The sequence below is a fragment of the Eumetopias jubatus genome, unplaced genomic scaffold (assembly GCF_037043125.1).
Source record: "Eumetopias jubatus isolate StellerSeaLion01/CBP00866 unplaced genomic scaffold, mEumJub1_p1.0 scaffold_5, whole genome shotgun sequence".
In the NCBI taxonomy this organism is placed as follows: Eukaryota; Metazoa; Chordata; class Mammalia; order Carnivora; family Otariidae; genus Eumetopias; species Eumetopias jubatus.
This window is the reverse complement of record NW_028274811.1, coordinates 3,044,919-3,071,215: the sequence shown is the minus strand read 5'-3', so window position 1 is coordinate 3,071,215 and position 26,297 is coordinate 3,044,919. Positions and strand designations below refer to the sequence as shown.

The 26,297-nt window shown below is 52.6% G+C and overlaps 1 protein-coding gene and 1 pseudogene across 1 annotated transcript in view; one reads left to right on the top strand and one right to left on the bottom strand.

Moving 5' to 3' along the window:
- Positions 1–26,297, bottom strand: part of COL23A1 (collagen type XXIII alpha 1 chain) — a 305,334-nt gene that overhangs the window by 71,415 nt on the left and 207,622 nt on the right. The gene's annotated exons all lie outside the window — the stretch shown is intronic.
- Positions 19,722–19,919, top strand: LOC114200466 (large ribosomal subunit protein bL33m pseudogene; annotated as a pseudogene).

The following is a 26,297-nucleotide window of genomic DNA, read 5'->3' as shown; positions in this document are numbered from 1 at the left end:
CTTTTTTTATTTGTTTTTAAGATTTTATTTATTTATAAGAGACAGCACGAGCAGGGGGAGGGGCAGTGGGAGAGGGAGAAGCAGGCTCCCCGCTGAGCACACTAGTGTCTCTTGTTACATTGTGGGGGAGGGAGGAGGGCTTCCCAGAGGTGTGGGAACTTTCATGGGGTCCCCGAGGGGCTGCTGCCAGCAACCTGGCCCATGAGGCTGCTAGCCCCGTGCGGTCTCCCTGCACCACTGACTCACACTCCCCAGGGGCCTGACTGATTCACCCTTTGTCCCTCTTGAGCCCCAGGCTGAGACCCACACGCCCTCTGGAGACTTTCAGCGGGGTCTGATTTCCCCGGCCCTTATCTGCCCAGTCTGTCCAGCTTAGGGGTGACCCCACTGTCTTCCAGCTGCCCCATCCCTCATAAAGCAGGGGCTCCCTGCCCTTCAGGGCCGCTGGGCCTTTCCGGGGGCCGGGAGGTCACAGGGGTGCTGAGCAGGGACCTGCCATCTCCACCCACTCAGAGGGGCGGGGCCCGGCAGGCCCTGGTACCCCGACACCTGCAGATCTTTCTCCTGGCCCCGGGATGGTCAGCCACACTGTGTCCACCTGTGTTTGGGGCAGCATTACTGTCTATAAAGAGCTTCACTGAGATATTCACTTCACATACCATACAATTCACTCCATGGCGTTGGTGTAGGACATTCTGTTTTTAAACATTTTTATTATTTCTTAAAAATGGTGGTGGGGTGCCTGGGTCGCACAGTGGGTTTGAACGTCTGGCTCTTGGTTTCGGCTCAGGTCATGATCCCAGGGTCCTGGGATTGAGCCCCATATCAGGCTCCCTGCTCAGCGGGGAGCCTGCTTTTCTAGAACTCTCCCTCTGCTGCTCCCCCTGCTCGTGCTCACTTTTTCATGCTCTCTCTCTCTCTCTCTCTCAAATAAATAAAATTAAAAAAAAAGAAGTTTCTTCCTTTTTAAGGCTGAATAATCTATTCTATTGTATGTGTATTCCACATTTTGTTAGCATATTATTTTTTTAAATGCCGGTAAATTATACATAACATAAAATTTGCCTTTTAGACCACTTTTCAGTGTATAGTTCAGTGGTATCAGGCACATTCCTAACGTTGTGCTACCATCACCACCGTCTCGTTCTGAAATTTTCCCTCCCGCCCCAAAAGAAACTCTGTGCCCATTAAGCACGAACTCCCCATTCCCACTTCCCCCAGCCCCTGGCAACCTCTAATCTATTTGCTGTCTATGAACTTGTCTGTTCTAGATATCTAGATATTTCACTATAATGTGGAATCCTACAGGACTTGTCCTTTTGCTGTCTGGCTGATTTCACTTAGCATCATGTCTTCAGCGTTCATCCATGTCACATCATTGTTATAACCCAAACATCTGCCCCTCTGGAATTCAGATATTAAAATCCTAACCCCCCAGTGTGATGGTGTTAGGAGGCGGACCCCAGGTCCTTTGCACAGCTCTCGGTCAACCTTCGGCAACTGGCAGACGTCCCCGCTGCTCTGGCTGCTCCCAGAGCTCTGGAGGGGGTGCTGGGATGCCACGGGGAGCAGGGAAGGGGGGCTCCTACCTGTGGAGCTGCCACGTGCCAGAAGTGTGCCCAGCAACCCTGCCAAGAGGTGGCAGCTCTTTGACCCTGCAGATGAACTAAAAGACGCTTAGAGAGAAGGAACTTGTCCCAAGTCACACGGCTTGTGTGTGTCAGAGCTGGGATTCGAACCCAGCTGTGTCCAATTCCAAAGCACTGGCCTTTTTTTTTTTCTTTTAAAAAAGAATTGGGTTCTGCCTGGGGCTTCTCCTATCTATTCACACCATTCATCTGGTGTCCCCAGACTCACGCAGCTCCTTTGCCATCCTGGGTCCCGTCCTGCTTGGTGGAAGTGGGAGGGGCTGGGGTTACCTTCGAAAGTGTTCAGGGTGCTCGGCCCCACCCCCCAGTTTCAGATTCAGTGGGGTTGGAGTGACCCAAGAATTTGCATTTTTAATAAGTTCTCAGGGGATGTTGTTGCTGCTGGTCCAGCAAACACAGTAAGAAACCAGTTGATTTCTCCTCTCTCTTTAAACATCATTGTCTTTCCTACAAAATATTTCAAGCCTCATGTGCTTTTTTCATGGTGCCATGTTGCCTTCTGAGTGCTCAGGGGATGGGGGGCTAGAGTCAAGTTGTGAGTTTACGAAACCCTGGAACACTTGTTCTGGGCTTATAAACACCCGAGGTTATTTCTACTCCTACTACTGTTGGGAAGTGTAAGCATTTCTGTGTGCTGGGTGCTGTTCTGAGCTCTGTTACGCCAATCCTTATGAAATTTGCACAGCCGCCCTCTATCTCATCCTATTGAGGAGGAAACTGCACTCAGAGAGGGCAAGTCACTGGCTTGAGGTCACACAGCATCAAGCGGCAAGGCCAGGATTTGGCCCCGGGGTAGTCTGGTGTCAGAGTTCAGGGGTTATTCTCAGCTGGGACAGAAGACCCTCACCGTTCTGGTGGAAACTGGCTGAATAGCCTATACCAAGGTCCTCATTCCCCGTTCCCACCTCATTTCTCCATCTGATTCCCCAGCCTTTGTGAATAGCATCATCATCTACCGCATAGACCCTGGGAATGCGGGTGGATGCATCTGGTCACACTTTCCGATCACTGCCTCCAAATACGAAAGGCCACAGGGTGCTGATCTGTGTGACTGACCATGCCTCGGCGCTGTTCTGGCATTTTCTGTGTTTTACTGGAAGCTCCACCACAACCCCATGTGGCAGACACCATTATCCCCATTTCACAGATGTGGAACCATAGCATCAAGAGGTTAGGTAACATGCCCCAAATCACAGTCAAGAAGAGAAAGCATCATAGTCGTCCCCTTTCTGTCCCTACGGGGTCCCGTGCTAGCATCTCTCTATGGGTTGATGGTCACAGCCTCCTCTGTGGCTCCCTGTTTCTTCTCATTCTCTACCTGGTGGTCAGGGCACACATCTGATCATACCACTTCCCTTTGAAGCCATCCACAGGCTCCCCACTTCCTTGAGACACAGTCTAAGCTGGTTGGCCAAAGCCCTCTCAAGCTGAGCCAGACGTCCCCCTCTGGCCTGCTCTGCCCACCCCGGACTTGTCCTCTATACATCACTCCTGGCCCAACTTTTGCCAGAACATCATGGCCCCTGAGCTGTGTTGCTCATGTCTCCAATGTCCTTTCTCCCATTTCTTGCCAGAAAACTCCTACTCATCCTTCAAGACCCACCTAAGACACACACTGTCTTCTGAGAAGTCTTCCCGGCTGCCTGCCCACTCTTGGTCAGGGATATTTACTTGCTATAGTCCTAGTACACTGGGATGGAGCCATCTGCCCATCTGTCTCTCTGCCAGCCCCCAAGCCCCACAAGCAGGGACCACATCTAGTTTGCCTGGGTCCTCTGAGAGCTGGGTCTGAGGCCCAGGCTGAATCCAGCTAAACTGGACCAAGGTGGCTGGTCACCACTGGCCGTGGAAAGAGGCTCTGGATTCTAGGGTGTCCACCAGCAGTTTGTGTCCAGGTCTGATCTCCGGTGGGCACGGGGAAAGGAAAAGATGCGATCTTTATTTTTAGGTACATCTGCCTGTCCCGCTCTGCCCACTGGGGCAGGAAAGTGGCCAAACGTTTATGAACCAAGGGCAAGGTCTTTCTAGCCAGAACTGCTGGAAACCACTTGGGGCAGATGGAGCCCAGGGAAACGCCTCTTAACCACTCTCCAGGGAGAGCCCTGAGCCCCCAGATAATTAGCCACATGTGTGTGGGAGACAGGCCTGCTTTTTTTCCCAAGGATTTATGAGAAGGGGGAGTATTCTCATTGACCTCCATTTCAGGAAAGGCCTCTTTCTGGAACACTTGCCGAATATTCCAACGACAGCAAAGCACATATACTGGCAGTCAGCCTGCTTGACATCGTCATACGCGGCATATGTTTCTTGTCTCATGCGCATTTTAGTGCTCGCTGCAGGGACTGCGTATATTTCCGAAGGTCCCTAAACACAACTCCGAATGAGGCACTTAAAATTTACCCTTCATGAAAGCTGTCTCTGCTCTTTCCAAACATACTTGGAAGTGGATTCAAAGTTTATTATTATTATTTTTTTTAATAGACAGAAAGAGAGTGTTTGTGAATTCTTCCTCACCAGCCCTCCTCCTTGGGACCCTGGGAACGACTCCTTCAGCTCGCAGACACCGACACCCTTAGGGGTGACCATGGACGTGTGGACACGGGTCATCTATCCGCTCAGATGTCTCTCGAGTTCACCTTCTGTTTACTCACTTGTTGGCTGTTTCTTCCTCCACCCCGCTCACTTTCTTTCTTAAATATTTTATTTATTTATTTGACAGACAGACAGAGAGAGAGAGAGCATGAGTACCGGGAGGGGCAGAGGGAGAGGGAGAAGCAGACTCCGCGCGGAGCAGGGAGCCCGAGGCTGGACTTGATCCCAGGACCCCGGGATCATGACCTGAGCCAAAAGCAGACACTTAACCGACTGAGCCACCCAGGCGCCCTAACGCCTGCTGTCTTTCGGTTCCTTCTACTCAGGCACTGCTTCCTCACTATGATTCATCCACCCACTGAGCCCTCTGTCGAAACACGGCTCAGGACATTGCGTGGGGTGAATGAACGACTTTGTTCTTCCAGGTAACCAAAGCTCCACCTGGATGTTTGTTTGCCCATCCGTCCATCCCCTGAGTTCTCCATCTTTGTTTATCCAGCCTTTGGCTCGGCCGTCCGTCCAACGTTAGGGCCCGTGGTGCCAGGGACTGGGGAGGCGCCCGAGGAGCTGGGAGGAGCCGCGCAAGCAGCCGATCAGGACGCGGCACTGGGAGTCTCGGAGGGACAGGTGCAGTGGGGGCGGGGCACGGATGCCCGGGGGCGGGGCACGGATGCCCGGGAGCGGCGCCGGCTCAGAAGGGAAGACCGAGCCATGCGCAGGGGGGAAACCTGCCCCCTCCCTCCCTGGTCTCCCAGAACCCACGGAGCAGCAGCTTGGGGTCCAGGGCCACCCTGCGGCCTGAAACTCCACACGGCCTCATAGACATGTGTCAGAAATAGCCTTCTTCCCTGGGCCTGCTCAAATGTGTCTCTCTCTTACTGATCCTTAGGGCCATCCTGCACCTCCATTCTGCAGAGGAGGACGCCGGGGCTCAGGAGAGCGGAGGGGCCTGAAAGAAGTGGCAGAGCCCACCTGTCACAATTTGGGGACTGGTGGTCAGCCTGCGCAGCCCACTGCAGCCATTGGCCAGTGGGAGGCCCCCAGGACAGCACCAGCCACCGGCCTCTCTGTTCCCCCTCTGACCGTTTCCAGGCTGCTTGGGACTTGGGCTCCGTTGTTTGGGGTTGCACCCCATAGGGCCTAGAGCTAATGGGACATCCTGACAGATAAATAGTGATCCCTCTCCAGGAAAGCTAAGGCTCAAAGTCCCCCTCCCCCCAACCCTGCTATTTCACTGCCTCTTTTCTCCTGGCCTTGGGCCAAGGGGCTGGGAAAGGGGGCCTTGCTTACAGAGCAGGGACCACGCAGGCCACATTCCAGGCTCTGGATCCTGCAGAGAGAGTGGCCATGGTCCCAGAGAGAGCATTCTGGGAGCTAGCTCGCCCAACACTGCCCTGCCTGGGTGAGCAGGCAGCCCCCCGCCCCCCCGCAGGGCCTCAGAAAGGAGGGAGTTATCTTCTATTTAATTCTTCACAGAGGTCTTTAACTTAACGTGGTACATTCATTAATTATGTGGTTCAATGAATTTATTAAAACAACAACAGAAAAGTACCATTTGGCGAAGACACACAACCAACCCTAATTGATGTTAGTTCTAGATGCTTAAAAGAGGAACGAACCTGAGGGAATTTTTTTAATGAAAAAATAAATAAAAGGAGCCTGCCCGGTAGTTAAAGATGGGAGATGGAGTGCATACGTTTATCTCTACTATGTCCAGAACCCTGAGCTCCAAAGGCAGAGAAATCAGGAGAAGACGCTCCAGCAGTAATATTTAGGAAGCTGGGAAGGAGACCAATGAGGGGTTACTGCCTGTACAGAAATGGGACAGACAAAAATTTAAGCCAGCAATGGGGAACACTCAAGAATAACCAACCTGCCATGCTGAAAACCCAAAGCTCAGGAACTTGAAGCACCTGTTACCAGGGGTCTCAAATTATGGTCCAGGGGCCAAATCTGGCCCACCACTGATTTTTGTAAATAAAGTTTTATTAAGACACAGCCATGTCTTTACTTATGGACTGTCTATGGCTGCTTTTGTGCTATAATGGCAGAGTCAGTTTCAACAGAGATGGTATTGGCCCCTAATCTGGACAGTTGCCCTTCCTCGAGCTAGGTGGCAGCCTGGAGCTGGGGGGGGGTCAGTTATTTTCTGGAGACAGAAAAACAGTGTCTAGCCTGCAGGACGCCAGGCAAAGGTGAGGGGGGAGTACCATTAACTGGAAGTTTACACATGGAATATGGAGGTGCCTCCACATCTCCTTCCTCAACAATGCTCCAGGACGTGGTCAACCAGGCCTTTGCTTACAGGCAGGAGTTGAGAGGGCTCATCCTAGGGAATCTGATGAGCCCAGGAGAAAGATCCATCCAGCTCCCACCCCTGCAAAGCCACCGTTGAACAGTTCCTTCTCTGTCCATGCAGCTGCTAATTGGCTTTTTTAGGTTTCCACCATGAAAAATGAACCAAAGGTGCTGGACAGCTGAGAGAGTCTCTTGATGAAAGACAGAGGCCAAAACAAGTGGGGAAAAGCAACTCAGAGGATGCGGGTTTTCAAAAACAGAAAACATAACAATAGGAATGTCCAGCGAATATTTGCACAAAATGGCTTGCAAATTGAAAACATAGAGGCAAAGATTAGAATGTCACTAGAAGTAGAGTTGCAAGAATAAGGCTGGGGGACTGGGTGGGTAGGCACCTGTTGTAGTCATGCAGGAGGGAGATGATAGGGCCTCCCAAGCCAGGCAAGGGACTAGAAGTGGAAAGGGCCTTGAGATGGATGGCAGGATTGAGGATTGATGGCTTGAGGACAGTGAACACCGACCAAAGGGTGTGTAGGAAAACAGCCCGCTTGGGTGGTTCTGGCCCTGGGGACCCGGGATCAGACTTCAGGCTCCCCAGCACTGTTGGCTCCAGTGCCTCACAGCCCCTTTCCCCAGCAGGAAACCCTTCTCCAGGTGGCCAGTTTCAAGTTGCACGTGTCAGCTGGATTTTCGGCTCACAGCCCCACCAAACCTGCCAGAGAGCTCACTGCCCAGTTGATTTCCAAATTTTATGAAACGAATTCCTTCCCAGGTGAAAACAACCATATCTGATTTCTTCTGCGGATGACCCAGTCAAGATGGAAATCTGCTGAGTCTGACGTTAGAATCCACCAGGGTCAGCTTCCATTTCTTTTTCTTTAATTTGAAAAAGATTTTATGTATGTAAGAGAGAAAGAGACAGAGTGAGTCGGGGAAGGAGCAGAGGGAGAGAGAGAATCTCAAGTAGACGGTGCTCTGAGCCGGAAACCTGACCTGGGGCTTGAGCCCACGACCCTGTGATCATGACCTGAGCCGAAATCAAGAGTCGGACGCTCAACTGACTGAACCATCCAGGTGCCCCTCAGCTTCTGTTTCTAAGACAACCGGACAAAGCCTCCGTTCCAACTGGGCCCCTCAGATGGGGTGGCCTCCCCCCTCAGCCCCTGCGCCAAGCCCGACCTCCTGCCCTGCTACCCTCCCTCGGCAGGGTCTGCAGGAGAAGGGCCTGGAGACTCCCACCGTCCTGCCGATGTCAGAGCCCCCCGCTGTCCCTTCCCTGGACATTATGAAGTATGACCCCCAGATACGCTGTATTTCTGTGGGCTTTGACTTCCTTGGGCTTTTTCTGTCCCCCGTCCCCACAGCAACCGTGAGCACATTGTTCATTTCCTCCTGTGTCACGCAGGGCGTCTCCTTCCCCTGAGCAAACCCTCCAAGCCTTCCTCCATGCCTCCTCTTGGCCCGCACCGCTCTGGCCCCGGGGCTACACCTGTGCCCTCATTTCAAAGCCCCCGCTCCTGTGAACCATACGCGGACCTTCTCTCTGCTCTTCCCACGTGCCCACCCTTGGTCCCACTTCAGAGGAGGTGGCCCTTGGCCTGGGAAGCCCCGCCACCTCCCCGTGGCTGGCTCCCTCTGTCATTGGGGCCTTAGCTCAAATGTCACCTTAGCTCAAGTGACACTCTCTCCACCGAGGTCCCCAGTGCCATCACCATATCTTGTCACCTGCCCACGGCCAGTCTTCGTGTTGTGAGAATGTAAGCTCCTTGACAGGACAGATCTTGTCTGTTTCAATGCCTAGTGCTTGGCATAGAGCGGGAGCTCAGAAATACTCACTCGGGTATCGGTGTGGGCATCGACTCTGATGAATGCCTCCTGGCCAAAGGAACCTTCTAGAAGGCAGAGATGCTGCTTCTGGGTTTCTCTTGCAGAGCCTGCAGACCAGGGTGCACAGTGCAGGGGTCCCACGTGGAGGCCTGGGGAGCCACCCAGACCTGGGCTGAATCCCAGCTCTGCCCTGGGTAGCTCACCTCATTTCCCTGAGGCTCGGGTTCTTGGTCTGCAAGCCCAGGATCACATGGCATCTACATTCTGGGGTTGTGAGGCTTACGTAAGACCTACTGCTCAAGGGCTGAGCACCAGCCAGGCGCTGGGGGAATGTTGCAATCAAAATGAAAGAGGCCGCTCTGCCTGCCAGGAACTGAGGCTTGGAACTCACAATCCAGCTTGAGCCCCCTGATCTCATGAGGGGTCCTGGCCGTGGGCCCCCAGGGCTCCACAGATGGCCCCCAGGGAATCCGTGGCTCGCTGATAGTGCCCCATCGGGTGGGATCCTTGGGTGCGTGGGGCTCTGAGGACAGACACAGCCACCACCAGGAGGGCGGGGCAGACCCGAGTGCCACAGGGCACAGGGGTCTGGACGCCTACCCTTGGCTTCTCGATTTCCGGCTGAGCTGGAAATCAGACATCTGCTCAGTGTTTCATCTTTTAATCCCAGCTGTTATCAGCTGCTGGGAAAGAGCCCAGCCCAGTCTCCAAGCTGGCAGAATCTTCCTCTGAATTCCACGAAGAGAACAAAGAGTTCTCCAAGCGTGACACAGCTTTCCTGGGGGGACCAGCAGGCAGGGCTGGGTCGGGAGGGAAGCATGTGCAAGCCGAGTGAAGATGCCTGGCCAGGGGGGTGGGCAAAGCTGCCAGGAGGCTGGCCTGCCAGGGACCACCCCAGGCTCCGGGCGTCTGAGGCTGTCTTTTCTATGAGCACTGCCTTTGTATTGGGGAACTCAGGAGCCTCCTGGTAAGTGTGAAGTTCCTGGTCCAAGACCACCCCGGGCCAGGTGGGTGGCTTGGCTATGTCTCTCTGATGGGTGACTCCCGCCCCCCTAGACACCAACACTCCTCCCTTCCCCAGAGCTCGAGTGGTCAATGGTCATTTGTGGCCTCCCCAAACCTTTCAATCACCCTTTTCACTTCTGGATGCTTCCCCCTAAGCATCACCTTGCAACACTGGTTACAAACTTCCCTGCCCATCGGTCACGTCTGAGCTGAGTTCCATGGGGACAGAGGTGGGGCTCAGGGCTCCCATATTGCAGGGAGAGGCGGTGGGCTTCCGAGCCAGCAGACACGACAACCCCCCCCCCCCCCGCCGCAACTGATCTGGCAGGAGTGCTCTTGGCAGGCTGGCTCGGAGGTGGCTCAGGGAGCCATTCATGGAAGCTTTGTCTTCCTTCCTATCCCTTAATGAATCGGTTTTCCTTAAACTAGCTGGAGTGGATTCTGTTGTCTGCAACTCTGGATCCCGACAAACTCATCCAGTGACTCCCTGGCAGGGTTTCAAACCCTCTGCCCTACAGGGCTAAGTGGGTTCCATAGATCAAGGGAACAGACTCATTAGCAAAAAATGATGAGACAGGCCTCTTGGTCTATATTTGATATTTGGCAGAAATGTGGTTCAAAGAAGCCTTTCTTTACAAAGAGAAAAGAGAGGGCAGGCCCCAGAGTAGATGGTGAATGATAGGAGATTTAGGGCTCGGGAGACAATAAGGAAGAGTGGGGATTGTGGCACCCCAGAGACAGTATACCTAAAGGGGGCAGTTACAACAAACTGTTTCCAGATCCTTCCATTTTTTAAGAGAAGCCAGAAAACAGGATTTTTATGTGAAATGTCCCCTATTTTTAGATCTTTATTTTATTATTTACTTATTTATTTTTTAAAGATTTTATTTTTTTTATTTTTTTGACAGAGAGAGAGAGAGACAGTGAGAGAGGAAACATAAGCAGGGGAAGTAGGAGAGGGAGAAGCAGGCTTCCCGCTGAGCAGGGAGCCCAACGCGGGGCTTGATCCCAGGACCCTGGGATCATGACCAGAGCCGAAGGCAGACGTTTAACGACTGAGCCACCCAGGCACCCCAAGATGTCTTTATTTTTAAGTCATCTCTACTCCCAACGTGGGGTTCGAACTCACAACCCCCGAGTTCAAGAGTCACACGCTCTACCGAGTGAGCCAGCCAGGCACCCCTGAAATGTCTCATATTTTTAATTGCTAAATCACACTTAAAAAATACATTCCAGGCCAAAAAATCCCTAGAAGCTCAACATCTTCAAGTCTGGGTTTTGCCTTGGGGCTGCCGCTTTGTGACTACAGCCTAAGGGATCAAGTTCCAGCTCTTTTTTATGGCATTTAAAGCCCTTTGCAGGAATCCAGCCTGGTTTCCTCCCCCCCTCCGTTCCTCTCCTCCCCCACCCTGGCGTGCACAGACCCTTTGCTCTTTATCCAGGCTGTCTCCCTGTCCAGCCACACCCTTTCCCTCCTCATTCCCGTGCCTGGTGAATGCCTACGCATCCTCTAAGACCACTCCGACAACCAAGTCCTTGGTGAAATGCACCCCAATCTCTTGGATCTGAGGCATTCCAGCGCTGGGGCTCCCACAGTCCTCTCTCTGTCCTTCTGTCTTGGTGCTTCTAACCAGCAGGCCCTCTTTGTCCCCAACCCAGTGCCAGGAGGATATCCAAATTTAGAGAAAGCATGGGCAGTGGGCTGCTCCCGGGGTCTGAGAGAGCAACCGTCCTAGTGGAATGGGGGGTGGGGCTGAGTTTTGGGAACCCAGCATGGGGAAAGCAGATCCGCCCTGCTTCTTTCTGCCTTGGTGACATGGGGATCATCCCCAAACCTGGCCGGAGGGGGGGCAGTGAGGGAAACCACAGGGCAGCTGGACTCCCGGCCAGTGAGGGAGCCCCCGGTCAGTCCTCTTTCCAGAGCTTGAAGACATCTGCATACCTTCGGGGAGAGATTTTCCCCTTTCACCCTAGGACAGTAGCTAGGGGAATGGGTGGTCTTGTCTCTGTCCTCCATCCCATGCCCTGGGGGACGAGTTGAGGCCTCCCCAGGGTGCAGGCTCAGCACCCCAGGCCCTTCCCTTCCTCCATCTTTAACTGAAGAATCACCTTGCCTTTCTCCTGTTCTCCTGGGTGGGTGGGGATGCATGCCGGTGTCCCCCCTCCTCCCCCCAACTGTAACCTGGCTCACTTTGCGTCTCTTAGGCTCTGCATAGTGCTGGGGGAGGCCAAATCTCCAGGAAGCCTCACAATGTCTCTCTTAAGTTGGTGTTAATGCCCGTTTTAGGACCGCGGAACCAAGGCTCAGAGCGGCGATGTGGCCTGCCCACGGCACACACTTGAACCAAGACCATGCCCTTGATGCCAGTCTTGCCATCTTCCCAAAAGTAAGGACCCTCTATTGCAGGGCAGGAAGGGAGCCGCCAGGAGGCACCGAGCAGCCTCTCCCTTGTCTCCTGCTCCCCAGCTGAACTGAGCCAAGCTTATAGGAACACGTCCCTCTTCGCATTTCCCCGGGGGCCAGAGTGCTAACCACTTCCATGTGGGAGAGCCTCCAGCTGGGGAGCATTACCTAAGCAGCGCCCCGGTTTACTTTTCCTAAGCTGTGCTTTCTCTTGAGACGTGGAAAATCTGAAGGGAGAGATGCAGCCCTAGAAAAGTCCCACTGGAACTTGTCATTTACCTTCCATCTGCATGTAGGAAACAATACGTGTTTGTTTGAAAGATTTTATTTATTTATTTGACACAGAGAGACACACACAGAGAGAGAGAACACAGGCAGGGGGAGTGGGAGAGGGAGAAGCAGGCTTTCTGCCGAGCAGGGAGCCCGATGTGGGGCTCGATCCCAAGACCCCGGGATCATGACCTGAGCCGAAGGCAGACGCTTAACGACTGAGCCACCCAAGCACCCCAACAATACATGTTTTTTTAAAGTTTATTTATTTTTAGTAATCTCTACCCCCAGTGTGGGGCTCGAACTCACGACCCTGAGATCAAGAGCCACACGCTCTTCTGAAGGCAACGATAAATCTAACAGATGACATGAGCCCAGCATCTACTGTCCTCTGAATATTTTCACATGTGTCAAACCATGTTGTCCTTCTACATCTTAGGAGGTGGGGATATGATCACTAATTTTACAGATAAAGGGGATGGAGCCCAAAGAGGTGACGTTCTTGAGGTCACACATTCTATAAGAAGGAGCTGAGACCCATACTCAGGACAGCTGACTTCAAAGCCTTCCCCACATGCAGGGCCTGGATCAGCCTGGGCATAGTCCCAGTTTTCTTCAAGGCAAGAAGAGCACCCTCCCTAGTTGGAGATGCCCCCCACTACGGCAAGAGAGCCCGGTGAGTGGGAAGGCCCTGAGTTAAACCTGGAGCTTGCTCACGGCCAAAGGCAGCACAGCAAGATGAGAAGGTAAGCTTTATGGTTCCCTGAGGACCAGCTGTTGTGTGCCAACCAAGAGAGATTTTTCAGAAGCAGAAAGTTTTCTAATTAAATGACAGGTGGGATTGCAGAGCGATGCCCCATTTTGAAACTTCTAAGACCTTTGAATGCAAATGATGTGTTCATAATAATTTTGGGGTAGACTACATAATTTCCAAATCAAACCTGTGTTTTGGAACTGAAAGTGATGGATGGAAGGTGACCAGGAATGTCACGGGCACAACAGAACTTTCGTCCAGTGTCAGGGGAAGAATATTCCCCGTCAGCAGGTATAAGGAGCAAGGAAGACAAAAATAAGGATGCTGGTTGCTTAGATCACATGACTTCCCGACTCCCTCTTATTCCATGAACTTATCCTATGAACCTGGGCACACACACACACTGGTTATTCCCTCCCGAACCTCTGAGCCAGGGCAGGTGGTCTGGTTTCCATTTAATATCTGGAGACCCTCATGCTAGAATTTGCCAACACTTCCAACCCTATATGAGACTTCAGTATCTCCCTAGGGAGGGGAAGAGAGCACAAAAAAGGAGTTTCTGCCCAGCCTATTGTCAGTATAGACTGACAAATCCAGGGGAAGGGTCTGCAACAAGCCCAGCAGACTTGGAACTACTATTAGACACTGTAATAATTTGCAAAGTTATTGCAAAATGCCAGTTTGCTCATCACATTGGAGCTATAATTCATCAACCCTGTTTGCAAAGAATTCCAAGTGATCCACGGTATGCGAAGAACTGCTCTATCACCAGTCTTGTAGGGGGCTGTGTTTGCCATCTGGTTGTGGGCTCTGTCTTGCCCTGTATGAGCTGGCAGGCAGATGGGGAAAAGAAGCCCTTTGTGACATGGTCAGAATAAGCCAAGAGAGGCCGAGTTTTGGGGCTACGAGGAGAGTGAGATGAAGCTGGGACCTGGTGTAGGCTGTGTCTGAATCCATTTGAGCTGCTATAATGAAAATACCAAAGGGTATTTCTGGGTGGCTTCCAAAGAACAGAAATTTATTTCTTACATTTCTGGAGGCTGGGTGTCTAGTGAGAGCCTGCTTCCTGGTTCAGAGATGGCCAACTTCTCCCTGTTGTCCTCACCTGGCGGAAGGGGCAGGGGAGTTCTGGGGTCTCTTTTATAAGGGCATTAACCTCATTCATGAGGCTCCACCCTCTTGATCTCATCACCTCCCAGAAGACCACCTCCTAATGCTAGCACGTTGGGGGTTAGGATTTCAACATATAAATTTGGGAGGAACACAAACATTCAGTGTAGAGCAGGCTGGCGCACATACTTAGGTATTCAGTGACATCTAAACGAATCTGGCTGTTCCTCAAAAAGTAAAACAGAGTTACCATAAAACTCAGCAATTCCACTCCTAGATAGATACCTCCAAAGAACTGAAAACAAGTGTTCAAACCACGTGTACAGGATTGTTCAAAGCAGCATGATTCACAATAGCCACAAGGTGGAAACAACTCCAATGTCCATCAACATATGAATGGATAGGATGCCGCACAGCCGTACAATGGGATATTATTCCACTATAAAAAGTAATGAAGTACTGACACACACTAGGACGTGGATGAACCTTGAAAACATTATGCTAAGAGAAAGAAGCCAGACACACAAAGCCACCTATTATATGAGTCCATTTATATGAAATGCCTAGAAGAGGCAAATCCATAGAGATAGAAAGTGCATTAGTGGTTGCCAGGGAGTGGGGGGTATGGATAGGGGTGACTGTTGTTGAATACGGAGTTTCCTTCTGGGGTGCCAAGAATGCTTTTGAACTAGGTAGGGGTGGTGGTGGTGGTGGCACAATACTGTGAGTGTATTGAATACATCGCATTGTTCACTTAAACTGGTTAATTTTATGTTATGTGAATTTCACTTCCATAATTAAAAAGAGAGAACCCAGCTCTGGCAGGGCAGACTGTCTCATCTCTGACTTAATAATGTTTTTAAAAATAAACAAAATTTAAATGGGGGGGACTGGCTACAGTAAGTGGGGAGAAGGGAAAAAAAAAGAAGGCAAAGCTGAAGCAAGTGCAGCTTTGGTGCAGCTGGTTTTCCAAGCCCTCCGTTTTACCGAGGGCATGGCTTGCACTTGCAAAGAATAAAAGTACTTCTCTTGCAAAGCCAGCCAGCGGCTCAGGGAGGCAGGCACAGGAATCATGTGGATGTCTCCCCTCTGTCCCTGGCCCACCGGCACAATTCATTTAGAGGGAGCAGCCCTTTTCAGAGGGGTCTGAACATGGAGACCTGGGCGTGTGGGGAGAAGGGCTCCCTGGCCACCCATCTTCACTCGGGCTGGAGCGCAGCCACCACCCTGCACCCCCTCCTGTGCTGCCAGCCCCCAGGAAGGAGTTTGTGTGTCTTGTGCATGACCGGGTTTCACCCACTTTTTCAGCCTGGAGGCAGGCACTCATGGCAAGGTCCAGATATTGCTTCTCCCCAGTTTTAAAATGAGTGCCATAACATGGACTAAATTCAAATACATGAGACCCTTTCATGAGCTGGGCTGGCTGCCAGGCTCCCCAGAGGTCTAGAGTGGGAAGGAGGTTGGGGGGGGGCGATTCCTTCCAGATCCACTGTCTCTTGCTCTAGGGGTATGTGGGCTCTGCAGGGATGGGGGAGGCTCTGCAAGGGGCTCTCTGCTCTACCAACTTTCTTTCTCTGGGCAAAAAAGCATCATTCACTGTCAACCACCCTATCATCACTTTTAAAAAATATATATTTTATTTATTTATTTATTTATTTATTTGAGAGAGAGAGAGAGAAAAAATGCATGTGAGCAGGGGAAAGGGCAGAAGGGGAGGGGAAGGGAGAGAATCTCAAGCAGACTCCATGCTGAGCGCAAAGCCCAACACGGGGCTTGATCTCACGACCCTGAGCCAAAACCAAGAGTCTATCCGACAGAGCCACCCAGGCGCCATCCCCCACCATCACTATTTAGTGAGGGGAAGGGGTTCCTGGGATCATGGAGGAGTCAAACTAATAATGAGGAAAATTGGGATACCTGACATTTATCGAGCATGATGCTAAGTGTCTTGCGTGGGTCATCACACGCAGGCAGGGAATATTCCCAGGTTACCACTGAGGAAACAGGCTTGGGGTGGTGAAGTAACACACTCTGGGCCACACACTTGGGGGGTGTGGACGGGGGTGCCACTGGGGCAGTCTCACCCCAGAGCTGCACTCTTAACTGCATACAGCTTTCTGTACTTGGGACCCTCGGGATGTCGATGTCTGGCCTGTGTTCCTGAAGCTTCCTTGTGTCCCACCTGGGAGGCAGCGGGATGGTGCAGAGAGCACAGTCAGGGACTTGGAGACCTCAGAACCAGCCTGCCCTGCATTTCCAATGATGTCCAGGGAGCACGGGGAGATAACAAAAGCAACCAAGCATCTGGAACATGCACATAAGGAGCTATAACAAGACTGTCCTACTTACACCAAGGACAGGCTTTCCCAAACACGGTGGAGAAGCAGCTTATGGTCCAAAGGCAGCTTTTTGGGCAAATCCGTGCATGCCTGAAACCATCCTGGAAGATTCCAAGGAAAGCGTCAAGCCAGAAGCAACATCCAGTCTCTTAAGGAGGCTGGGGCAGCAGTCTGTTCCTCCCAGAGCTGGTCGCTCCTGGTTCCGTGCTAACACCAGATAAAGCAGTCGCTTGTGTCTGGTGGAAACCATGTACTTAAAGCCTAAATGCTCCCTGGGGACCATGCAGAACAAACCCAACCATTCCTCCCAAAGGCCCCTAAGAGATGGACAGGCACAGTCCCGGGCCCAGAAGCATTGTGCATTCCACAGCCCTCTGCCATCCTGGAAGCCTCTTCTAGCCTTGCCCCATCCAATATGTTCCTTCCCTCTCTGCCATGGTTCCCAGAACTGAGCCCTCCGGGCAAAATGGGATTCTCACCTCCTTTGTTGAAGATGTTGTGCTCCTGTTGATGATCCTGCACTGGCATGCAGGCCCAGGAAGCCACGATGGGTATCTCACTCAAGGCTTTCTGCTGCCCCTCTCTGGGCCTCGACTCATTCATGTATAGAGGGTGCACAGGTAGAGGTCTGATCTGTTTCTGTCTGGCTGGTCTGCTGTGGGATGAGCGTGAAGGTGCTGGATGGGTAGGGGAGTGAGTCCCTAGCTGTCCCTTGGCTGTGCAATGGAGATACATTCTCACTGGCTCACCACCAACTATATGTGTTTAGGGGAAACATGAGAGAAACGATTTAAATACCGAGGCTATATTCCCTTATGCACTGGAGTAAATTTAAGACGGGGACATGAGTCTACCAGCCCCTAAGTATGGCTCGGTTCCCACAGGCCTTGTGTGAGGGAGAGTCTCCAGCTGGACTTCTGGGGTTTGGTGGCGAAAACCTTTCTGGTCCTTAAGGGCTCCTGAATACCAGCCCAAGCTATTTGCGCCTGATCCCCTCCCCCCCCCAGCACTGGAGCAAATACTGGCCCTGTGGGGTTTCAGAGAGATGGTACATTCCTGCATTTTAGGGGCAATCGGGGAGATTTTCAGGAGGAATGGGTCATGCAAGATTTTTGCCTTATGTAATCACCTTAGAATAAAAATCCCACCTAAATGTGACTTTGCAACAATGACTGATTTTGCACTAACCCTCCAGCTCTGGGAAGACAAGGGTCATGTATTTCAGTTACCTGTGTCTCCTCAGGGCACAGACTAGTCCTTGGGACATCACAGAAGGGGGTGGAAGGATGGGCGTGTGAATGAGTGATGAATGGGTGGAGAGTGGCCAGATGGCGGGTAACAGATGGACAAGGAGGTTGGGTCGGGGTGTGGATGGGTAGGTGGTAGAAGGGTAGGGGACGGTTGGGGGGGTGAGTGGGTGGATATGGCCAGATGGGGGTAGTGGATGGACAAAGGGGTTGGGTAGGTGGGGGGTGGATGGGAGGGTGGAGGGGTGATGGGATTCTGGTGTTGCCTATCACTAACCCTTTGACCTTGCGCATATCACACCTTTGACTTTGGGGATGATATTCCCTCCTTGCCATGTTCTTGTGAGGAATGAATCCACGAAAGCATGGAGTCTGACGCAAGGATGGGCCTGGCCGAGAACCAGGCCACCTCTCTGACCAGCATCCCCCAAAATGCGCTCACGTAAGAGTAATAGACAGCTTCCCAAAGGACCTGTGTCAGAACAGAACCCATAAAGGGTGCTCCCGAGCGGGAGCGGAACAAAGGGCAAAGAAAGCTGGTGGTCTTGGCAGCTACCTTTCCCTCCTGCCTTTGCCTCCAGGGCAGAAAGAGTCCCCCCTCAGTCCCGCTGCTCCAGCTATGAAACCGGCCCCAAAGGCCACAGTCGGAGCCGCCCTGCCCCACCATCCCCATCCTCCAGGCCTGGGCTCCCCAAACCTCCCAGAGCTGCCGATGCACGCGTGGACCGTCTGCCAAGGCTCAGGAGTGTGGGGCTGCCATTGCCCGAGGTCCAGGAGAAACGAGCGAGGCTGGTCACCGGAATAGAGGTGGATAGGGGCAGGGCCCAGCTTTTCTTACATGACATTACCACCACCCCTTCAAAAAGCCGCATTGTTCCTTTTGTGGACAAGGACCGTGAGACAGAGCCCCGTGGCTGACGTGTGCTGGCTGAGGAGCCGAGAGGCAGGTGGGGTCGCATCAGAGCGCCTGCGGCAGTGGCCGTTGCACGAGACAGGGACCTCCCACCAACCAGCCAACTAGCTCTGCCCCTGCATTCTGACGGTGAGCAAACGGAGTCCCTCATGCTGAGACACTCGGGCTGACCTCCCTCGTGGCCACAGTGATGGTGAGCGGGACAGGGCCCTCCCTGCTGCGTCTTCACAGAGAGAATGAGGACTGGGGAACGGAAGGCAGTTCCTGCTTCCTCCCCCAAACAGCCCCCAAATGCCCTGAGCTGAGACCCTTGAGGGCGGGGGGCACTGTAGCTTGCCCCCAGGACGAGTAGCCCCCTCTCGCAGGCTCCTGCTAGAATGGGGCACAGAAAAGCTCATATAAGCCTCCTCCGCTCTGAGTGACAGGGTCCCTATTTTGTCTCCAAAATCTCTAAGTCAACAGGGACAGCTGACAAGGACAGGGAGGTGATGTGCTTCCATGTAAGGCTGTGCCTTGGGCTTTGCTCTGGGCCCTGGGCTGGGGAGGCCAGGGGAGGGTCAGGAGAGTGGATGCTGGGTCCCAGGTGTGGCCCACCTGCATGACCACAGGCTGGCTCCTCTCCGTCCCTCTGAGCCCCTGCATGATCTGGGCCTCTGTTATCCCCTGAGCCCATCAGCCACCACTCTCCCTCTGTCTCCCTCACCCCAGCTCTAGCCAAATTCGTCTCTGTGCTACTCCTGCAATACCTGCATGCCTCTCACCTCAGGACCTTTGCACGGGCTCTTCCTGCTGCCTGAAACACTCTACCTCACTTGCCAATCAAAGAGTTCTGCCAACAGAGCAGGAGGACAGAGGAGCAGCCCCATTGCTGCCTATGTCCAGCTGGGTGACCCTGGACGGGCTCTTCACTTCCCGATGCCACGGACTCCTCTTCTGCAAAGCAGGACCTACTGGGAGGGGCTGACACGAGCAAGAAGCCCACCCGTGGAGCCAGCACAGGGGGAGGACAGAGAAGGCTGTTGGGAACACTTATTTAAAGAACGAAGATGGTTGTGACGTGACAATAATTCTCAACCCTTCCGTTTCAAAAGCTCCCCCTTTTCTATTGATATGCATTCTTATTAGGTCAGAAATCAGGCCTTATTAATATTTCATACAGAAACTGCCAAGAGTACCTGGAGAAAGAAATGATTAAATAATAGAGAAATAGTAGAAATAGATAGCTCTCTAGATTTAAAGAAAGATGGAAACTCTCAGATGGCCAAGGCCCGCAGCACATCAGAGTTTGGAAAGAACCCATACCTCAGGTTGTCACCATGTTCCTGTCTGTGGTCACCTTTGCCAAGAGCAAGTCAAAAACCATTCTGGTGAAAATGCTGAGCCAAGCTGGGACAGGTTACTCCTTCAACACTCAGAGAAGCCGACTATGGGAGAAACTGACTCTCTTGCATTACGATCCACTTGTGAAAACAAAAGAAAATGTGGAACAGAAGAAAATACGTTCCTTCTAAACAACGGATTGAAAACGAATTTGATGGATAAATGAGAATACTGAGGGTGGGATACTGATTCAGAAATTCTGCAGCATGTAATAAAAGAAGAGGAAATGGCACGGAATCACTGCCTCCTGTGATTTGAAGGCCATTGTGAAGAAAAACAATGTACTGAAAGAAAGTTCTTCATATTAGGACATATATCATTGCATCACATTTATTTATCTTTCTGGATATTTTTATAGCCCTTAATAAAACATATTAAAATTAAAAAAAAAAGAAGAACCCATACCTCAATGCGTTATAGTGAAGTTCAAGAGTGTCAGAGATAGCAAGGTCTAAGGGAGAGAGAGAGCTGACCCCATGACGAGGGACCAGACTCAGATCGACACCACGTTTTCCAAGGGACCGAGCACGTTGAGAACTGACATGAGTTTTGAAGTTTTCACAACTGCGCCTGGAACCTGGAGCTTTACCTTCTGGCCAGCTGGCAACCGAGTATGAGGGGGTGACCGGGACATTCTCACACACGAGGCCACACGAAGACCCACCTACGGGCAGCAGTCTCGGAGGAAGGACTCAGAGCAGCCCCGGAGAGGCCCCAAGACTCACACGATCAAGGGGTGGTCAAATTCCCAAGTGAAGACTGTTGCCTCCACCCCCAAATCAGTTAAGACCAAGAAAGGAGACAGGGGAGTCATGCCCCTAATGACACGATGGAGAGTATGCAGGCAGTGGGGGGGTGACACATCCGGGACATGAGGTCACAGTAAAGGTCGTGTCTTGACAGAGAGACATATGGATCACAATTTTCTTTGTAAAAAAGAAAGCATTCACAGAGAAACACAGCAAAAAGCAGGAGACACGCTGAAACCATAAACTTCTCAATAAAAAGACAGAGACTGTTCGTTGGATAAAACTCAAAATCCAGCTGTAAGCTTTTTACAAGAAAGACAACTGAGCCATAAATCAAAGTAATGAAGGGGAGGAGGGGGTGTATCTGAAATTTGTTGAAGCCGGATGTAGGTCCATGGGAGTTCATTACGCTACTCTGCCTACTTGTGCAAATGTCTGCATTTTTTTTCTTTATAAAACATCTTTTAAAAGAGTTTTTTTTTTTTTAAGATTATTTATTTATTTATTTGACATAGAGATAGAGAACACAAGTAGGCAGAGTGGCAGGCAGAGGGAGAGGGAGAAGCAGGCTCTCCGCTGAGCAGGAAGCCGGACGTGGGCCTCGATCCCAAGACCCCAGGATCATGACCTGAGCCGAAGGCAGACGCTTAACGACTGAGCCACCCAGGCGCCCCCTATTTATGCATTTTAGAGAGAGGGAGAGCGAGCAAGTGCGGGGGGGGGGGGGGATGGGGAAGGAGCAGAGGGAGAGGGGGAGAAAGTCCCAAGCAGACTGTGCAGAGCGTGGAGCCCGATGTGGGGCCCGATGCAGGGCTCGATCTCATGACCCTGAGATCATGACTTGAGCTGAAACCAAGAGTCAGACACATAATGCACTGCGCCACCCAGGCTCCCCTCAAAGAATATGTTTTTCACTAAGATTTCTCTCTTCTCCAAAAGTCCAAGACAGCTGTGAATTGCTAATTCTTACACTGTACCCATCACTTGAACTTTCAAAAATGGCTAAATAGAAATGAGCTTATAGGAACAGGTTTTATTGCGTAGAGATACAAGCATGCCCAATACCTCTGGAAATGCCCCACACTTCTCTTGAGAAAGATCACTGTAAATTGTCAGGGATGAAAAAAGAATTGTGTGTTTGAATCAACCTTTTAAAATTAAACACAAATACGTACAGAGACTCAAATATCATACGTATAGGCCTATTTCTATGTGTGTACCCTCACAATGCTCCCCGAAATCTTAATCTTGAGGCCATCAACAAGATTGCTAATAACGGTTGCCTCTGGATGCTGAATTCACACAAGGCTCCTTTTTATGCTTTTCCTTTCCCTCCGAAAAGATCATGTGTCCTGAGCAGCATGTGCAAAGTCAACAGCTCAGCTGCCTTCTCATCTTTATTAATCAGAGTCCTAGGCCATGGCCAGTGGGAGTCTGTGATGGCTGCCGATAGGGGGCATTCCTAGCCAAAAGGAAAGAAACCCAAGCGCTGGGTCAGCCTGGCAGGGGGATCCCTTGGCAAGCCTGATTTTCATCAGTTTTGGAAACAGCAAACATCATTGGTGGAGCCCATTAGGACCCCCGGCCGGGGACCCAAGAAGAAGACCATGTGTCCACACCCACCAGGCGGGCAGGGGTGGGGCTCTGCTCCCACCATCCCCCCACCCCCGCTTCCATCCACTGAGGGCATTCTGGAGGGACACCGCCCCTGAGAATTTTCAATATTTGCTGCGCTGTTCCATGTGGAAGCTAAAATCCACCTGTGGCTCCTGAGCATCTGGAACGTGCCCAGTGTGGCTGAAGAACTGAATTTTTCATTTCATTGATCTTTAATTAATTTAAATTTAAACAGCCATGGATGGACCTTAAAAACATGATGCTAAGTGAAAGGAGCCAGGCATGGAAGGCCACACATTGTCGGATACCATTTCATAGGAAATGTCCACGGTAGGCAAATCCATGGAGACAGAAAGTGGATCAATGGTTGCCGGGGAGTGGGAGGAAGTGGGAGTTAGAAATGGCTGCTAGGGAAGGAATGTTCTGGACTCAGGTAGTGAGAAGATGATGGCATGGCATGGTGATTATCCTAAAAACGACTGAAATGCATACCTCAAAAGGGTTCATTTTATTTTTTTTAAAGATTTATTTATTTATTTGAGAGAGAGAGGGCACACGAGCGGGGGGAGGGGCAGAGGGAGAGGGAGACGCAGATTCTCTGCTGAGCAGGGAGCCCGATGCGGGGCTCGATCCCAGGACCCCGGGATCATGACCTGAGCCGAAGGCAGATGCTTAACCGACTGAGCCGCCCAGGTGCCTAGAAGGGTGCATTTTAGGTTGTGTGAATTTATATCTCAATTTTTAAAAACTACAAATAAATTTTTAAATAGCCACATAGGCTAGTAGCTATTACATTGGACAGCACAGGTCTGTAAACTTTCGCGGAGGCGTCCAGGCCTTTGATCATCCCCTCTCACCCCAAATTCATGCCTGGTGGGGCTGCTTGGGAGTCTTCCCCGCCACTTCCATGGACTCCTCATCCCCGCCCCGCCCCCCCGGCCCCAGTGCCTCCACGCCCTCTTGTTCCTGCCCCAGCTGCAGCTTCTCTGACCCCCACCCACGATCCATGGTGTCCCTGGGCTCCTCACCTGCTGCCCCTGGCCCGGGGGGGGGGGGCAGGCTCCTCCCACCAGCTTTGCGTCCTCCCTCCTCCAAGGTCTCCTGCAGGGACATCTCATCCGTGCTCCCTCCGCACTTGGTATAGTGACCCTCAGGTACCTTTACTTGCCACACTCTTCCTATTATTTTGCTCAAAACACACCTGGCAGGGCTATTTCCCTTTGGGCTTTCAGAGAAGGGGGCATCTAAGGCAGGAAGCCACCAGCCCCAACGGCCCCCTCGCTGGGCCCCGGCCTCTGCTGACCCCCGCCGGCCGGAGGTGTGGCCTCGGCGCTGAGCACAGGGCTGGACGGGGGCGGGGCCACGGGCACAGATCTGCCGTGCAGACGGTGGACAGCCACGATGACACTGTCACGCCTGGTTAGCTGTCCCCGACGTGTCTTCAGGCCCATTCACTCCCGGGCTTCTGGGCTGAGCTCTCCGCCTGGGCACAGCCCGTCCGCCTTGGGAGGGGAAGGAGGGAAGGTCCGCAAGGCCCCCTCTCAAGACCAGCCGCCCATGGGTGCCTGACGGCTCCTGCCTCCCTAAGCCTGAGTTAGGGAGGGCTCTCCCAGGACGTCCCGGGTCCTGCTGGCCACCTGCTCCCAATCCAGCATTTCCCACCTGAGAGCCCCCGCCACACGGTGCGCAGAGCCCAGGGGGACCGTGGGGGGACCTGCTCACTCAGGGGGGGGGGGCGGAAGGAAAGAGGCCCCGCTGAGGGTGGCAGCTCTCCCCACCGCAGGCGGCCAGCACCAGCAGGACTGGCTGTCCCCCAAAGCCTACCCGAACCCGGTGCGAGAGTGGGGGGGCAAGCACGTGTGAAAAGGTGCTTCGCTAAACACACAGAAGGCGGCATTGTTTGCCTGCGCCTCGGCGGGGCCAAGTCTGGAAGGGATTCCTGGTAGGAGCACTGATGAGGGCTTACCAAATTCTCAGCACAGCGAGGACCCGGTGATTGATGCGGAGAAAAACATTTTCACCAGCCCCCTCATCTGGTTTGTATTAAGAGATTTCCATGCTTGGATTTTTTTTTTTTTTTTCCCAGGGTGAAATCGGACGATGGGTCGGGAGCAGAGAAACCACGGAGGGGGACAGGCAGCTGGGTGGGGGGAAGCCTGACTGAAAGATGTGGCTGAGGGGGAGGGAGGAAGCCCCCTACCCTCTAGGCCAGCGGGAGACAGAGGCCCAGCCGGGCGGGTAACCCATTGATGATGGAGGCGCTGTGACTGGTGACCGGCTTCCTTTCTCCCTTTATTAAAGTCACAGTGGGTTTGGCAGCAGCAAAGGGGGTGCCTAGGAGCCCTTCCCTGAGGGCAGTGCCACCACACCCCCTCGCCCCCCTCCCCCCCTTGCCCCATGCCACGGCCTTGCCCCTTCCTGCCTTGTCTTTTCCCTCAGCACCAGCAGCATCTGATATACCCAGAAGCTTCCCTTTTTGTTTGTCGTCTGTCGCTCTGCTATAGCAGGTAAGCCCCAGAGGACAAAAGGGTGGTTGACTGTGTCAGTGAAGGACTGACCCAGTCTTGCCTTCTCCAGCCCCCACCTGGGCGCTGGATCTGTGTGGCTCCAGCCAGACGGGGGGGGTGATCCTTCAGCTTCCCCCTGGGCTCCTCTCTCCCTCCCAGGCCTGGAGAGGGTGGGCATGAGTTGGGGGGAAGCCAGCGCTCCTCCCCCCCCCCCGCCAAGGCCTCAGCTCCAATCATGTCTCTCTGGCTATTCAGGTCCTCAGGTTCTCGGACTCTCCTTTCTGGGCACCCCCGATCAGATTACGAAGCAGAGCAGGCTGAGCCCACAGACCCTAGCCTGGGGCACACTGTTCTCCTGCCTAGAATGACCGTGAGCATTTCCCACTTAGCCAGCTTCTACTCATGCCTCAGGGCCGAATGTCCTTTTCACCTCCTCCAGGAAGCCTTCGTGGTCCTGCCTTGCTGCTCCTCCTTGCTCCTGGCCCCACCTTGCTCCAAAGCACAGTCTATTTCTGCATGATTTGCTCACCCGGTGAGAGCTCGACACATGGCGGGGGGGAGGGGGCTGAAGTGGGGGTGTACAGGTTGGGGTGAATCTGAGAGAGAACAGTGTGTCTACAGTGGGGTAAGCCTGAAGCCGCGGGAGTCAGGGACCAGGCTTGGGGTCACACTTCGGATTTGACCCTGCTGTGGGGAGTGATAACATGATGCTCGGCACCTGGGCCGCATTCTGCATCCCAGGCTGTTAGGGATGGGATGTGTCCCTCCCAAATTCCTCTGTCGAGGCCCCAACCTCCAGGGGGCCTGGTCATGAAGGTAATTAAGAGGTAATCAAGGTATAATGAGGTCATAAGCACGGGGCCCTAATCCAGTCTAATCCAATGGGACGGGTGTCCTTAAAAGAGGAGGGCTCTAGTTCTCTCTTTCCACCACAAGGAGAACCAGCGGGAGGGTGGTTGCCTATAGGCCAGGGAAAGAGCTCCCAATGGGAACCAACTCGGAGGTTTCCCTGATCTTGGACTTTCAGCCTCCGGAACTGTGAGAAAGTAGATTTCTGTGGTGAGAGCCCTTCAGTGTGGGGTGCGAGGTGGTACAAAACCTCAGTGGCCTCAGGCATTCAAATGTTTATGAAGAACGATAATTTGCAATAAAAGGATTTAATTAATAGGGAAGATAGGGAAGCGCAGATCTTTCTTTCTTTTTTGTAAGATTTTATTTATTTATTTGAGAGAGAGAGTGAGCAGGAGAGAGAGCATGAGCAGGGGAAGAGGCAGAGGGAGAGGGAGAAGCAGACTCCCTGCTGAGGGGCTCGATCCCAGGACCCTGAGATCATGACCTGAGCTGAAGGCAGAGGCTTAACCGACTGAGCCACCCCGGGGTCCCAGGAAGCCCACATCTTTCAAACTCTTGTCTCTCCAACATACCATCAAGACAAACCTCTCTACTTTTTCCTCCAGAAAGGGAGAGATGAAGCACCCGAGCTTCGAGAAGGGTCATTGGTTTCCCCACGGCCTAATAGACAAACTCATGATAAAAACTTTCCAAAGACAAGTCAGATGTCCGAGGCTGTCACTCTGCAGGCCTTGGTCGGATGCCCAGCAGGTGTCAGGACAAGATCAACTCCATCACTGGCTCG